General features: G+C 37.2%; 1 protein-coding gene across 7 annotated transcripts in view; it reads right to left on the bottom strand.

Moving 5' to 3' along the window:
* LOC128869556 (ATP-binding cassette sub-family D member 1) overlaps window positions 1-14,998 on the bottom strand; it is a 297,248-nt gene that overhangs the window by 166,135 nt on the left and 116,115 nt on the right. The window lies entirely within an intron of this gene.

Below are 14,998 nucleotides of genomic sequence, written 5' to 3' on the forward strand. Positions count from 1 at the left end.
GTTACCAGTGTTTTGAATGACCAAATCGGATGCCAGGATAAAATCCAGCAACTTGAGACCTTTGGGGTTGCATTTGCGGCTTCCGCATACAATGTTTTGTGAATTCGCGTCACAGCCCACTGCGACCACTTCTCTTAGCTCCCTCGAAGGAGGTGGCTGTAAAGAGTTGTAGGGTAGGTAGGCCGAAACTATGATAGCTTCGACACTGTTCCCACTCTTCAAGTACTTTATCTTTGCAACAACGATATCTCAGGAGCATAGCTCTTTTAACATCGTGTGTTCGATCAACCTCGGCATGATAATACATGCTCGCGGTCTCACATTCCCTTCACAATGAAGTATTTGTCCTGACATAGCACCTAGACCACAGATACGCTTGTGACATACCCATGGTTCTTGTATAAGTATAGTCACGGTAGTCAAGGTAGTCACGCACCAACCCATTCAGCTACGACGGCTGCCGTTTTAATTATTGGACACAAAATACTAAAGGCGAAACTCGTAAACACAATTTTGAAATTGCATGCTGTTTCTGACGAAGTATTAGCTGAAATCGTAGCCACCCTTATGGATACATCGAGAGACGAATCGGGCGAATCAAGTTTCACAAAATAAGGTTTATAGAAATAAATAGGAAGCAAAATCAATTTTGGGACGAAGTACATAATACAAATGTTACTGCCACAGCTACTGTTTTTACTTTCCTTTCAAATCTTTATCCTTTGAGGCAATTATCCCTAGATGCGGACGTAATTGTGCACATTACTACTGAGCATTGTATTTACCGTGTACTAAAATGCAGACCTGGCTCCTTTGGCAAATGTTATACTCTATTTTCTAACAGTCTCAAATTAGTGCGTGATACTTTCTCTTTCTAAGAGTCCCACTGCTTAAATAACTCTGTTTGGGATTGCAGTCTGTTTGCCAGGTTAAATTAAATTAAAAAAAAAATTAAAAATATAATGAATAAGAGTAGAACATAGCGTTACGCTTTTGTCCAAATAAACGACCCTCTATAATTTCTCTAAATTCGAGCACTGGATTACTAAATAAAAGTCACGAACTAACACGAACTAATGGCACCACAACTTGCGTACTTTATTGAACTTCAAGGCTTAATCTCACACGCTCAACTTAAGTCTAATAACTCTCTTCACATGTGCCCTCGCTTATATTTAAGCACTTAATAATTATTTTAGATTGTAGATGTGGCAACTCATATTTTCGGGCAACTTCTGTTATTGTTATTGTAGCAGCATAAACATCTCCGACACATGCGCGGGGAATGCTGCTGTAGTGACAGTCCTTGGCATCTCTTCCGAACACTATATTACACGGAAACCTTAGATCGCTTCCACAGATGGTACTTGTGGGTGGTTGGGCGGTAGTTTCATGTACAGCTGAGGGGTACGCCAACAGAAGCATTTGGATGAGTTTGTCCCAATTTCGTTGACCCTTTCCCACTACCTTTTGCCACTGTTCTACAGTTTAATAGTTCGCCTGTTCCATCTTATTCTTGATTCCCAATAAGTAATCTATCTTTTTAAATAGTTTCTTCCTTAATCAGAATGTAACTGAATAGGTACTCCAAATCGAGCCAATCAATATGCTTTAGCTACATGAATTTCTATTGCCACTTCAGTTTTAGATGGTCTCCTTCATACGTATTTTGCTTCTATGATATTTTTGAGGTCAGCACCATTCAACTGACTTCTTCTTATCGCACTAGGTTACCACTCATCATCGGGTTGCAATTGTATTAATATGATGTCAGTTATCCTCTTGCATCCCTCAAATTTGAAACAATAGTAACACTCTACGAGGTTTGTTAAAAAAATAAGGTGAATTTTCAAATTTCGCGTTTTCAGCAATATAACATGTTTCGTTGGTTTGTAAGAGGCATAATTGAAACAAGTGTTTTGCGTGTTCGGCGATTTGCTGCTATCGAAAAAAATGGACCAAGGAAGTTGCATCAAATTTTGTGTAAAAAATTTAATTAAGTGATCAAAAACACTTGACGGTTTCACAGAAGGTCGAGAAGATATGAATGACGACGCTGGCTCTGGACGCTCCAGCACATCAACAACCAATGAAAATGTTGAGAAAGTGAAGAAAATTGTTATGGAAAATCGTCGAATCACAATTAAAGAAGTTGTTGAGGATTTTGGCATATCGGTTGGCTCATGCCAAGCAATCTTTTCGGAAATTTTTGGCATGATGTGAATGGCAGCGAAGTTTGTTCCAAAAATGCTGAATTTTGACCAGATTTGCTTAAAAGGGTCATGACCGATGACGAATCATGATTATATGCTATGACATTGAAACCAAAGTCCAATCGTCTCAATGGAAAAGTCGAGGAGATCCAAGACCAAACAAAGCTCGCCAAGTTCGATCACATGTCTAGGTTTTGTGCACTGTTTTTCGATTACCATGACGAAGTGCATCAGGAGTTCCTACCACAAGGTCATACGGTAAATTAGGAGTATTACCTTGAATTTATACGCCCTTTACGTGAAGCAATACGATAAAACGCTGGAAATTGTGGTAAAAAAGTGGATATGGCCCCTGCGCCCTTTTCCTGTTCCCAGGATTGAAGGAACCCATGAAAGGCGTTTAGCTAAGGTTGAGAAGAAAAAAATCGAATCGAATTTTTTTTAAATCCATCTCGTAAAGCACAAGGTCGCTCCTCAACTTCACTTCTTCACAACTTTGTTCACTGGCTTACTCAAAAGAGCTGCTGTTTTCTGCGTCAGTGCAAGACACACTGTCTTAGCAAACGTCCCTTTCGGTGTGGAGTATGCTGTCCGTTTCGTGTCCGAATATCGTATATGTACCTCATATGAATGCGAAAATAGTTTCCTTCGCATGCGCCAAATGCACTAAACGCCCGATCTCTGTCGCATATTCCTGCAAGGTCTCATTTGTCCTTTGGCAGCGAGTCGTCAGTTCCATCTCGACAATTTGCTGCCTGCAGTCACCCCCATAACGTCCCTCTATTGCTACCATTAGACTATTATAGTTACCCCTATTGGCTTCTGAAACTGCTTAAGTGAGACAACCAACGCAGCGATTTTATCTGCAGTTGTTGTAGTGCAATACTCCAAAACTCGAAAATTAAAAATAAAGAATGCGTGTCGAATATTATCAGACACAGAGAATCATAAAACTTGCGAAAATATCTTTGAGATGTAAACTTTTTATGGAACCACCCGTATAAGAAAGGTTTAACACGAGGGATTTTGCGCTGAAATGTTTGCACCTGTTTAATTTCCCGTTCAGATCTTCATATTCAGGCTTTCATTTGTCTACAGATAAAGGCTTTGTCGCGAGATGTTAGTTATACATTTGGTACTAGGACTTGAATGAATTCTTCCCCGATTGCTCACAAATTCAGATAAATTAATTATAAGCTGTATTCCAAATTCGTCGGAAAGTCTGAATAAATTTCTAAAAACGTGCTAGTATTGCTGAATATCGAAAACTATACTTATATAAGTTACCATATCATGCCTGCCCTAATATTTGACCCAGCAGTTAGCATTGCTTTGATCTTATTTTTCACAAACAAATACGCCGTCTATAAATTCTGCCTAGTAATCATCACGCCGTAATATGTCCAGTTATGGGATCCTAAAGTGATCATCAGTAACAATGAAAAACAGCAAATCCCTTTACGGTACCCAGACACACAACTAAGAGCATTGCTTAACAACAACTTAACAGTGGCGTTCGCTAACAATGTATCCCAATAACAGTATCACCAAATACACCAGATCAAGGCATATGACAACAACAACAACATAGACAGACAAAGGGTATTTAAGGTGGCAGCTTAGAATAAGAAGAGGGTTATTTGATTTATTGATTGACAACGATAAGTCGTGGTCGGGACTAAATAAATATATGTACAAAAAGTGTTTTAATATAAAGTGAAAAACTTAACTGGCGCCCAACTTACTTGAACGAATTCCAAAAGCAAAAATCGTTATAAAACGAGAAAAAATCGTGCCCAGAAAAAACTTAATAATGAACAATAAATTAAGTGATCTAAATCGTTGTAAAAAACTGAAATCAAATAAGAGTGAGCATTGCATAAAGTGGACTTGATATAAAGTCATCAAGAAACGATTAAAAACGCTAAGTAAAAATAACACTGTGCTACAAAACGGAGCTCAGCTCCTCGTAATCAATAAAGCCAATGTAAGAGTGTTATTAATGTTAAAAAACAGTAAAAACTAAAAGAGCGAAAACACTTACATATTACATAAAATATTTTCTAAATGAATGTGAACGTCTTTATTTAAACTAAAAACTAAAAATATTTATATCGACCACTCGAGACTAAACAAGCAGACGTAGGAGCATTTGCATAAACTTTGCGGCCAAGAAGTGACGAAAACCCATCGTGGGGAACAGCCTGGAACTTGGAAGCAGTAATCTATTTATCACTGAACCAAATCGTAAGGAATTTAAAGTAAGATATTCAGTTATCTAATAGCCCTAAGATCACTATTGTTGCAGGGTATAAAATAGCTTATCAAATAGGTACTTATATTTCTATTAGAAAAAGGCGTAACTAATAAAAAAAATACAGAACAATGGATGTAAATATGGTTAATAGCATAGTGCAATCCGCGGTAGAAGTAGTTCGAGAAAGTTTTAACCAACAAATTTTGGAAATAACCCAAGCTATTCAAAATATACTTCCTCAAAAAATAGAGCCACATAAACCGGTAACAATAGTCGATGGAGTGCACTGTACTCATACCGATCTTAGTTTGATCAAGTCACTCCCAGAGTTTAAAGGCAAAATGTCGGAATATCCGGCATGGATAGACGCGGCAAAATTTGCGTTAAGCTATTACAGTGAGGGTTCTGAGCCATACTATATCGCGATGGGAATTCTCAGGAATAAAATAACGTCCTCGGCTAACGAAAATCTTAGCGCCTTTAATACCCCACTAAATTTTAAAGCTATTATTGCAAGATTAGACCAGCTCTACGCGGATAAGCGCCCCCTTCATATATTAGAAAATCAGCTTAACACATTGAGACAGTGACAAATGTCTATTAGCGAGTACTATGATGCGGTTGATAGGCAGCTTACTTTGATATTAAATAAAATAATAATGACACATAGTAACAATGAGGAACTCACGAATGCTTTTAATGAAAAGGCAAGGGAAAATGCGTTAAGAGTATTTATTTCTGGCCTTAAACGCCCATTATGTGACACCCTTTTCGCAGCTAATCCTCCAGACTTGCCCAGCGCACTTGCACTCGCACAAGAGCTACATCACAATCGGCAAAGATATGAGTTCGCTCAGACTTATGCCACAGGAAGAATGCCACAAAATACCCAAACAAGACCCTTTTCAAAGCGCTTTGGTAGCACAACTTCCAAACCAAATAGCTCCCAAAACGTTTCAACTCCTAGCCCTACACCGATGGATGTAGATCCAGGAAGCTCCTGCTTCAGGCGGCAGACTGAGTTTAAAAATAGTACCTCTGGTCATTTATATAACAGTCCTCAGCCACAAACTTTTAAGCAAAGAAGTGATTCGAACTTCCAGAACTCGTCTCAATGGCAGATACGCCAACAAAGCTGTAATCGCGCCCAGCCACAACAGAATGTCAGCACTTTTAAGAGGCACGGCAGCAACACGTCCTCCCAAGCACCCATAAATAAACAGCAACGAGTTAATGCAATGAAAAACGAACCATATTTTTCTGAAATAGAAGAATATGAATGCGCAGATAATTCCTTAGATGAAATCAATTTTTTAGGCTAAGATCCCACTTGCCGTTCATTACGCGAACCCTTCCGAGCGGACTAAGGACTTGTCCTGCTAATAGATACAGGAACGTCTAAAAATTATATAAAGAAATATTCATTTTTAAAAGGCATTAATCAGGTAGAAAGCCCCTTTCAATTAAAATCCATTAACGGAGTCAATAAAATCACAGAAAAATGCAGAATCGATATATTGGGGACAATTTCCACATTTTACATTTTACCCAAGTTAGATACCTTTGATGGAATCATAGGGTATGATTTATTGAAAGGTATCCAAGCAAAAATTGATACACAAGCTGATCTCATCTTCCATAAAACTGGAAGAGAGAAACTCAACTACTTTTATTGTCAGGAGGTCAATATGGGTACAACAATGGTAAAAGTACCCGCAGGTATTGAGCTACTGATAAAGAAAAATTAAAATGCATTTGCAAACCCCAATAGAGCCCTACCATACAACACTTAAGTAATTGCGAGAATAGATACCCAAACCGACACACCCATCTATTCAAAAAGTTATCCATATCCAATTTTAGCAGCAAACTTTATTAACAAAGAAATCGAATCTTTATTGAGAGATGGTATCATAAGGAAGTCATACTCACCTTATAATTCGTCTGTACATGTCGTTTCAAAAACAGGGCTGGACGACGAAGGTAATCAGAAATTGAGAATGGTAATAGATTTTCGAAAACTCAACGAACAAACTACTTCCGATAAATATCCCATTCCGGATGCAAGCGTAATTCTTTCAAATTTTGGAAAATCTAAGTTGTTTACCACGCTCGACCTCAAGTCGGGTTTCCACCAAATTTGCCTCCTGGAAAAAGACAGATGCAAGACAGCATTTAGTGTTAACAATGGCAAGTACGAGTTTTGCCGATTACCCTTTGGTCTGAAAAATGCACCAAGCATTTTTCAGAGAGCCATAGACGACATCCTGCGGGAGGATATCGGAAAAATATGTTATGTTTATGTCGATGACATCATTATTTTTTCGCCGGATGAGAATTCACACTATAAAGACGTCGATGCTATATTAAAAAAAATTGAGTGCGCTGGAATGCGAGTGTCTATAGAGAAATCCAAATTTTTTCAGGAAGAAGTCGAATTTTTAGGTTTTACCGTATCATACAGGGGTATTCAAACATGCCCGAGCAAAGTCGAGGCAATACTAAACTACCAAGAGTCGAAGTCATTAAGATCCTTACGTTCTTTCTTAGGTCTTTCCGGTTACTACCGCAGATTTATTAAAGACTACGCTCACATATCCAAACCCCTCACAAAATACCTAAGAGGCGAAAACGGACACGTTAACAGCCGACATTCAAAAAAAATCAATATAGCACTTGACGAAGATGCTATCGCTGCCTTTAACAAACTTAAAAGTATTTTGGCTTCGAAAGATGTCCTTCTCCAACACCCAGATTACACTAAGCCTTTCGAAATAACCACAGATGAAATAACCCAAAATGGGAAACCGATAACGATGATATCGCGTACTTTATCGAAAGCTGAAGAAAACTATGCCACGAATGAGCGTGAACTTCTGGCAATAGTTTGGGCCTTCCAGAAGTTACGGCATTATCTGTATGGTATCAAAAATATTCACATTTTCACGGACCATCAGCCATTGACGTTCGCCATTTCAGACCGAAATCCTAATTCAAAAATTAAAAGGTGGACTGCATTTATTAACTCATTTGCGCCAAAATATTTTTATAAACCTGGCAAAGAAAACAAAGTGGCAGACGCACTTTCACGCCAGTACACACACAACCTAAATGATTCATTGTCAACGGCTCACAGCGAGATTTCCTTGTCAGGTGTAATAAAAACGATACAAAATCCTGTCAATCTATTTAAGGCTCAGTTAATACTTTCAGCATCAGAGGTTAACAGTAAATCCACTAAAATTTAATTTCAGAAACTTATTAGGCACACCATAAACTTCAAAAGCGCGGAATACCTTTTGCAAACCATCCGTGAAAAGATAAACCCAAACGTTGTTAATGGAATCTGTTGCGACCTCGAAACCCTAGCCAGAATCCAGTCTTTACTTTTGTCAAATTTTCCGGGAGTAAAATTCATACATACCGAAAAATTAGTAATAGACCTGGTAAAAAAAGAGGATCAAATCGAGGCAGCCACAAGGGAACATAATAGAGCTCACCGCTCCATTCAAGAGAATTATAAACAATTAGTGTCAGAGTATTTTTTTCCAGAAATTAAGAAGACCTTAACTACGATAGCCAAGAATTGTAGAATATGCTTGGAAAACAAATATAATAGGCATCCTACAAAAACAGAGATAGGCAAAACACCCATACCGGAATATCCAGGTCAGATTCTGCATATAGATATATTTTCTGTGGATAACTCCCATTTCCTCACATGTATTGATAAATTTTCCAAATTTACAGTCACAATTCCGATAGATCAACAATTGACATCAAAAATGCACTTTTAATCGTACTTAACAAATTCAGAAAAACTAAGGTAATAATTTCTGACAATGAAAAATCTTTTCAATCCCATGCCGTAGCCAATTTATTGAAGGATCAGTTTGACATCAATCAATTTTTCATACCTGCTTTACATAGCAATAGTAATGGTCAAATAGAGAGGGTGCATTCAACTTTGACAGAAATCGCACGTTGCATTAAAGCAGAGTAAAATTTAACCGATACCACAGAACTGATCTTACTTGCAACTTATAAAGACAATAACAATGTGCAACAAATTCAGGTTAGCAAAAATTAGGTCCATTCTGAGAGTGGCGGGTGAAAATAGAGGCGAAATTAGAAGACCCGTATCGCACCGTTTTTTTATGTTAGTTCGAATTTTTTTTTAATCGGCCTTCGAAGTTCGAAATCGGAGCAAAATTGTTTATATGGTTTTTTGGCTATAACTCGTCGACTAATTGATATTTTTTCAATCTGTAAAAGCCAAATTATTGCTAGAGACCTGTGCAACAATTACAATTTTTGAAAAAATTGATTTCGAAAATTTTTGTGGTACTTATGAAACAATATACTGAAAATCGGCATTTGACTGCAAACTTCGAAGGCCGATTAAAAAAAATTCGAACTAACATAAACAAACGGCCCGATACGGGTCCTTTAATTTCGCCTCTATTTTCACCCGCCACTCTCAGAATGGACCTAATTTTTGCTAACCTGAATTTGTTCCACAGTGTTATTTGACTTTTTTACATTCAGTTTCATGTTCGGAAAATGAATTTTTAGTAAAAATAAACAAAATAAACTATGAAAAGAAGCTATTTTTCTTATTGCGGTTACACTGTGCAACAAATTCAGGTTAGCAAAAATTAGGTCCATTCTGAGAGTGGCGGGTGAAAATAGAGACGAAATTAGAAGACCCGTATCGCGCCGTTTTTTTATGTTAGTTCGAATTTTTTTTTAATCGGCCTTCGAAGTTCGAAATCGGAGCAAAATTGTTTATATGGGTTTTTTGGCTATAACTCGTCGACTAATTTATATTTTTTCAATCTGTAAAAGCCAAATTATTCCTAGAGACCTGTGCAACAATTACAATTTTTGAAAAAATTGATTTCGAAAATTTTTGTGGTACTTATGAAACAATATACTGAAAATCGGCATTTGACTGCAAACTTCGAAGGCCGATTAAAAAAAAATTCGAACTAACATAAAAAAACGGCGCGATACGGGTCTTCTAATTTCGCCTCTATTTTCACCCGCCACTCTCAGAATGGACCTAATTTTTGCTAACCTGAATTTGTTCCACAGTGTAATTCAATGCATTCGACGGTGAATGCAAAACCGATTGATATATAATATTAAATAATTTTTCAAAAGACCACATAAGTTCAATTATAGCTACCCTAATAACTGTACAAAAAAAAATCGTTAAAAAATCTAAAGCTACCCCAAGGACATTCAAAGAAAGAGAAAAGGTGTATGTTCGCCGGAATAAGCGCCTAGGTAATAAACTTAATAAAGTATATGTTGAAAATGTAGTACAAAATGACCTAGGAACAACCGTGCTAATAAATGGCAAAAAAGTCCACAAGGACAATATAAGATGATTTTTCACAACTACATACTAATGTAACGACAATGAACCAAAATACACATTTGCGGAAATATTTTGGAATAGTTTGGAATTTTTGTTAATAGTTTTTTTATTATTACACTCGAGCTGCTTCTTCCAACAACACTTCATTTTGTATTACGTAAATAACAATATTATTAATTAATTCCAAAAAAAAATTTCGCTACATAAAATACGCTATATGAAGATACTCCTATCAGAAAAAAATGGGATCTTCTACTAGGAAATGTTAAAACCAATAATTTGCGTAAAATTCGAGTAAATAATTGCATATTTATTTTAATTTTACTTTTCTGAGTTGTAACTAAATTTTCTTGTTAATTACTTAATTAATTGGTTAGTAATTGGTTAAGCTTCCAACGCCATACTACAAATTGAACATACAATAATAATTCAGTACAAACGTACATACATATGTATGTATATGGAAAAATTCATTGTAAAAACTTAAATTCTTCACATTTTTATAAAAATTAAAAGAAAAATAAATAATTATTTATATTTTTGTTATAAGTTTAAGATTTTATGAATTTATAAAAAATTAATCCTTCACATAACCGTTATTTATAATAATTTTTCACATTTTTGTAAAAACTAAGAATTCCTAAAACAAATTGTTTGGTTAAAACCTAACTCATACTCATGTCCACGATTTATATTAAGACCACAGCTAACATACATATGTATGTATATACGAATTTTCATTTAATAAAAATACGCATATGAATTTGTAAAATATAATTTATCATCGCTGTTGTGCAAAACTTCAATCATGTTATAAAAAAACAGTTTTGCTATTTATAGAATATCATATATGTATATTCAAAAACAAAACACAAAAAAAAAAAAAAACCAAACCCTCACTTATTTTGTAAACGTAGAAAGGCATACGAAAAACAGTAATTAGCAAACATTGTTTCTAACTCACGAGAAATTTTCGTTAACACGTTAGATAACGAGTGTAATTATCGACACGGGAATGATTAGAGAACTAACTCAGTCCGAGTTAGAATCCCATTGGAGATTAAAAATGGTGCTAATCTTTCTCAAATCGATACCAAATTTCAATGTCGAGTTCAGGCTATTCCATATTAAAACTTTATTAAAAATAATGCATACATATGTACCGTTAAAATTTGTTAATTATATGTTACGCAAAATTTAATTCACATTTTATGTTAGTTTTTAAAAGCTCGTCGGATCAGGGACGACCCGAATTTAAAAGAGGGAGGAGTTATCATATCATGCCTGCCCTAATATTTGATCCAGCAGTTAGCATTGCTTTGATCTTATTTTTCACAAACAAATACGCCGTCTATAAATTCTGCCTAGTAATCATCACGCCGTAATATGTCCAGTTATGGGATCCTAAAGTGATCATCAGTAACAATGAAAAACAGCAAATCCCTTTACGGTACCCAGACACACAACTAAGAGCATTGCTTAACAACAACTTAACAGTGGCGTTCGCTAACAATGTATCCCAATAACAGTATCACCAAATACACCAGATCAAGGCATATGACAACAACAACAACATAGACAGACAAAGGGTATTTAAGGTGGCAGCTTAGAATAAGAAGAGGGTTATTTGATTTATTGATTGACAACGATAAGTCGTGGTCGGGACTAAATAAATAGTATATATGTAAAAAAAAGTGTTTTAATATAAAGTGAAAAACATAACTTATACATATGAATTGAATTTGAATTTGAAAGGTCGCGCCAAGGAGCACCAAGAGATTTGGTGGCTCCTAAAACACTCAGGCTAAAGAGCCCATTGTATTTAAAGCTCTGGAAAGGGGGTAGATAGTCAAGGAGGGAGGGAGAAAAGTATCAGAGAAAGAGATAGGAAAGAATAGAGACAGAGATAGAGATAGTTAGTCCAGTGAGAATTTTCCAGATTCTTTGGCAAATCTGTAAATATCCTCCAGTTTTAAAGAACGAATATTACTCATTCTCATGACATCGGAACCCAATACTCGTAGTCGCGCTCTAGAAAAGGCAGGACACTCACAGAGAAAGTGCTCAGTGCTATCCGCCTCCTCCAAGCATGACAAGCATACCGGGTCCTCGATGATTCCAATGGTGGTCATATCCTAACCCCATGGGTTGTGTCCTGTAATGATGCCGACCATCAACCGAATGTCTTTCCTTCTAAGTTTTAGTAGAAAGTTTTCTGTTCGGACTTGCCACAAAACACTTTGCAGTTCTGCAGCGTTCTAGACCGGACCATCGCTCTTTATGTAGATTGCATACATAATCGCTGATCCAATTCTTGATTCCTGCGGGACTGATTCCGATTATTGGCTCTGGCCCCTGTGGGGGCACCGCTGATCCACGGTTGGCCAATTCGTCGGCAATTTCGTTTCCTTGAACACAGGAGTGCCCCCGAACCCATATAAGTACAAGCCTGTTTTGTCTTGCGACAGAATTAAGCTTCTTCTTACATTCTTGAACAATCTTTGAGATTTGCTTCGCGTTCTCCAGGGCCGTCAATGCAGCCTGACTGTCACTGAAGACTCCAATCTGTTTCCCGCTCCATCTCCTCCCGATTATCCATTCGGCTACTTTTAGGATGGCAAAAACTTCCGTTTGGAAAACAGTTGCCATTCCCCCCATAGCATAGTGATACCTATTGCTATCGTTTAAGTTCCATCCGGCTCTAGACCCTATTTCAGTCTTGGACCCATCCGTAAAGAAAATATCCGTCAAACCTCCCTTCATGCATTCTGGATTGCTCCATTGCTCGCGCTATGGAAATCTGACATCAAATTTCCTTCCAAATGAAACTTTGGGTATCAGGTCATCTTTAGGTGCCAAAAACAGTGGATACTGCTCCGACAGCAACTTAAAGATTTCTCTGTGTCCCGAAGTTCCATCTTCGTACTAGAAACCATATTTATGGAGTCTACACATTGCTTTTATTGCTTCCAGTTGTATCTTAAGATCCAGGGGGAGCAAATCAAGCATAGCATTTAGGGCATCACCAGAGGTTGTACTCATGGCACCCGTGATGCATAAACATACACTTCTTTGCAGCCTGTATAGTTCCCGGATTGTGGACTTAACCATGCTCCGTCGCCACCAGACCACAGAAGCGTAAGTGATGATTGGTCTGATAAGTTCTGTGTATATCCATAGGAACACAGCAGGTTTCAGACCCCAAGTTTTGCCAAAGGCTCTACGGCATTGCTGAAAAATCTTCAATGCACGATTCACCTTCAGTGAAACGTGTGTCTCCCAAGTCAGCTTCTTACCCAAGATTACTCCTAGATATTTAACTTCGTTGGAAAGACCAAGTGTCATACTGTCAGTGTTGGAAGACTGAGTCCATCCAATTTCCGTTTTCTCGTAAACAAGACTATGGTTGTTTTGTTCGGATTAACCTTGTCTCATGCACCAGTCATCGATTTTGTCAAGGGTCCTCTACACTTTCGTACAAAGCTTCCTTAAGGGGTTATACGCAGTTATGACTTTCAAAAAAATCGATTTTTTTATTGCATTTTTGTAATGTACATATATTCAAAAGTATACGCACGAAACTTGAAGTAGATCTAAGCAATACTTTCGGAGTTATACCTTAAATATGTAGAGATGCCTCGGCACGTTTTAAGGTAGGTATTGAAACTTTAAACGTGTTTTTTTCAAAACGGCATTTTTCAAGTCGGTGTACACGATATCTCGAAAACGGCTTGTTTGATCGGTCAACCGTTTTAACTCAATCTTTAAAGATACATTTTCTAGTAATTAATCGTTCCTTTTGTAAATCTGATACTTATTTTCCATTTTATAATCAATTTACGGCCAAATTTTAACGTAAAAATCGAAATCATTTCTTTTAAAAGCTGCCATTTTGTGAAAATTCACTTTTTTGATTAGCCGAACGATTAATTACTAGATAATCTAATATATTAATATAACAAAATTTGTTTGGTTTTTTGATTTCAGATAATCCAATCCTGAGTTACGATGTACACCGTAAATCGTCTTTTTTTAAGGGAGGTTCCAGAAATCGCCTGCAGCGCGCTCTATAATCAACATTTTCATAAATAAAAAATTTTGTTACGTTCTTGAAGGATGCTTTTATAACCGCAAAAAATTTTCAAATTAAAATATTCTGAAGTTTCTTCAGGATAAATCCTTGACAACCCGTCTTTTATTTGCTTCATAACTGCGTATAACCCCTTAAGGATTTATCTGATGTTAGCGAACAGACGTCGTCCGCATATGCTTGGACATGAAAACCGAGTTCCTGCATCTCCACTAATAGAGAGTCTACGACAAAGCACCACAGCAGCGGAGAAAGAACACCCCCTTGGGGACATCCTTGCTTGGCCCTGAATGTGATTTGTTCGTCACTGCTCCCACCAGCGGTTAACAGCCTCTCAGAGAGCATGGAATATATCCATTTTATAATGGCTTGATTAACTCCGTGTCGTTCGGCAGAAGAACATATCGAGCCGAAAGTGGCATTATCAAAAGCCCCCTCAATGTCCACGAACACGCCCATTGTGTATTCGTCAGCTTCCAGCCCGGCTTCAATCTTGCAAACAAGATCGTGTAAGGCTGATTCACATGATTTTCCACTCTGGTAAGCGTGTTGATTTCTACTAAGTGGACTTTCCGGCAATACCCCCACTCGAATATGTTTCTCCACCATTCCTTCCAGACTTTTCAACCTGAACGATGTCAAAGTGATTGATCTAAAACTTTCTGCTAGGGAATAGTCATCTTTTCCTGGTTTCGGAATACTACTCTTACGCGTCGCCATTGGGATGGTATATAACCAAATGCAAGACAGGCTGTGATATATTCCGTCAGGTCCAGGGGACTTAAAGTTCTCAAAGGAAGATAAGGAAAACCTTATCGATTCCCTTGTCACTATCCGACTAGCAATATACCAGCTGTACCTAGAGGTTCCACCGTTGCTACCGTTATTGTTCATGCCACTCTCTTCTTCTCAAAAGCAGGAATTAAATAAGAAAATACCACCCTTTTTAATTCCGAGGTATTTTGGTTAAAACATAAAATTGCGCATACTTCTCAGTATATTCATTTTTTACAGCTCATAATTGGAAATTTTTTCTAAGAGTTATTTATTAC

Source organism: Anastrepha ludens, chromosome X, assembly GCF_028408465.1.
Source record: "Anastrepha ludens isolate Willacy chromosome X, idAnaLude1.1, whole genome shotgun sequence".
Taxonomy (NCBI): domain Eukaryota; kingdom Metazoa; phylum Arthropoda; class Insecta; order Diptera; family Tephritidae; genus Anastrepha; species Anastrepha ludens.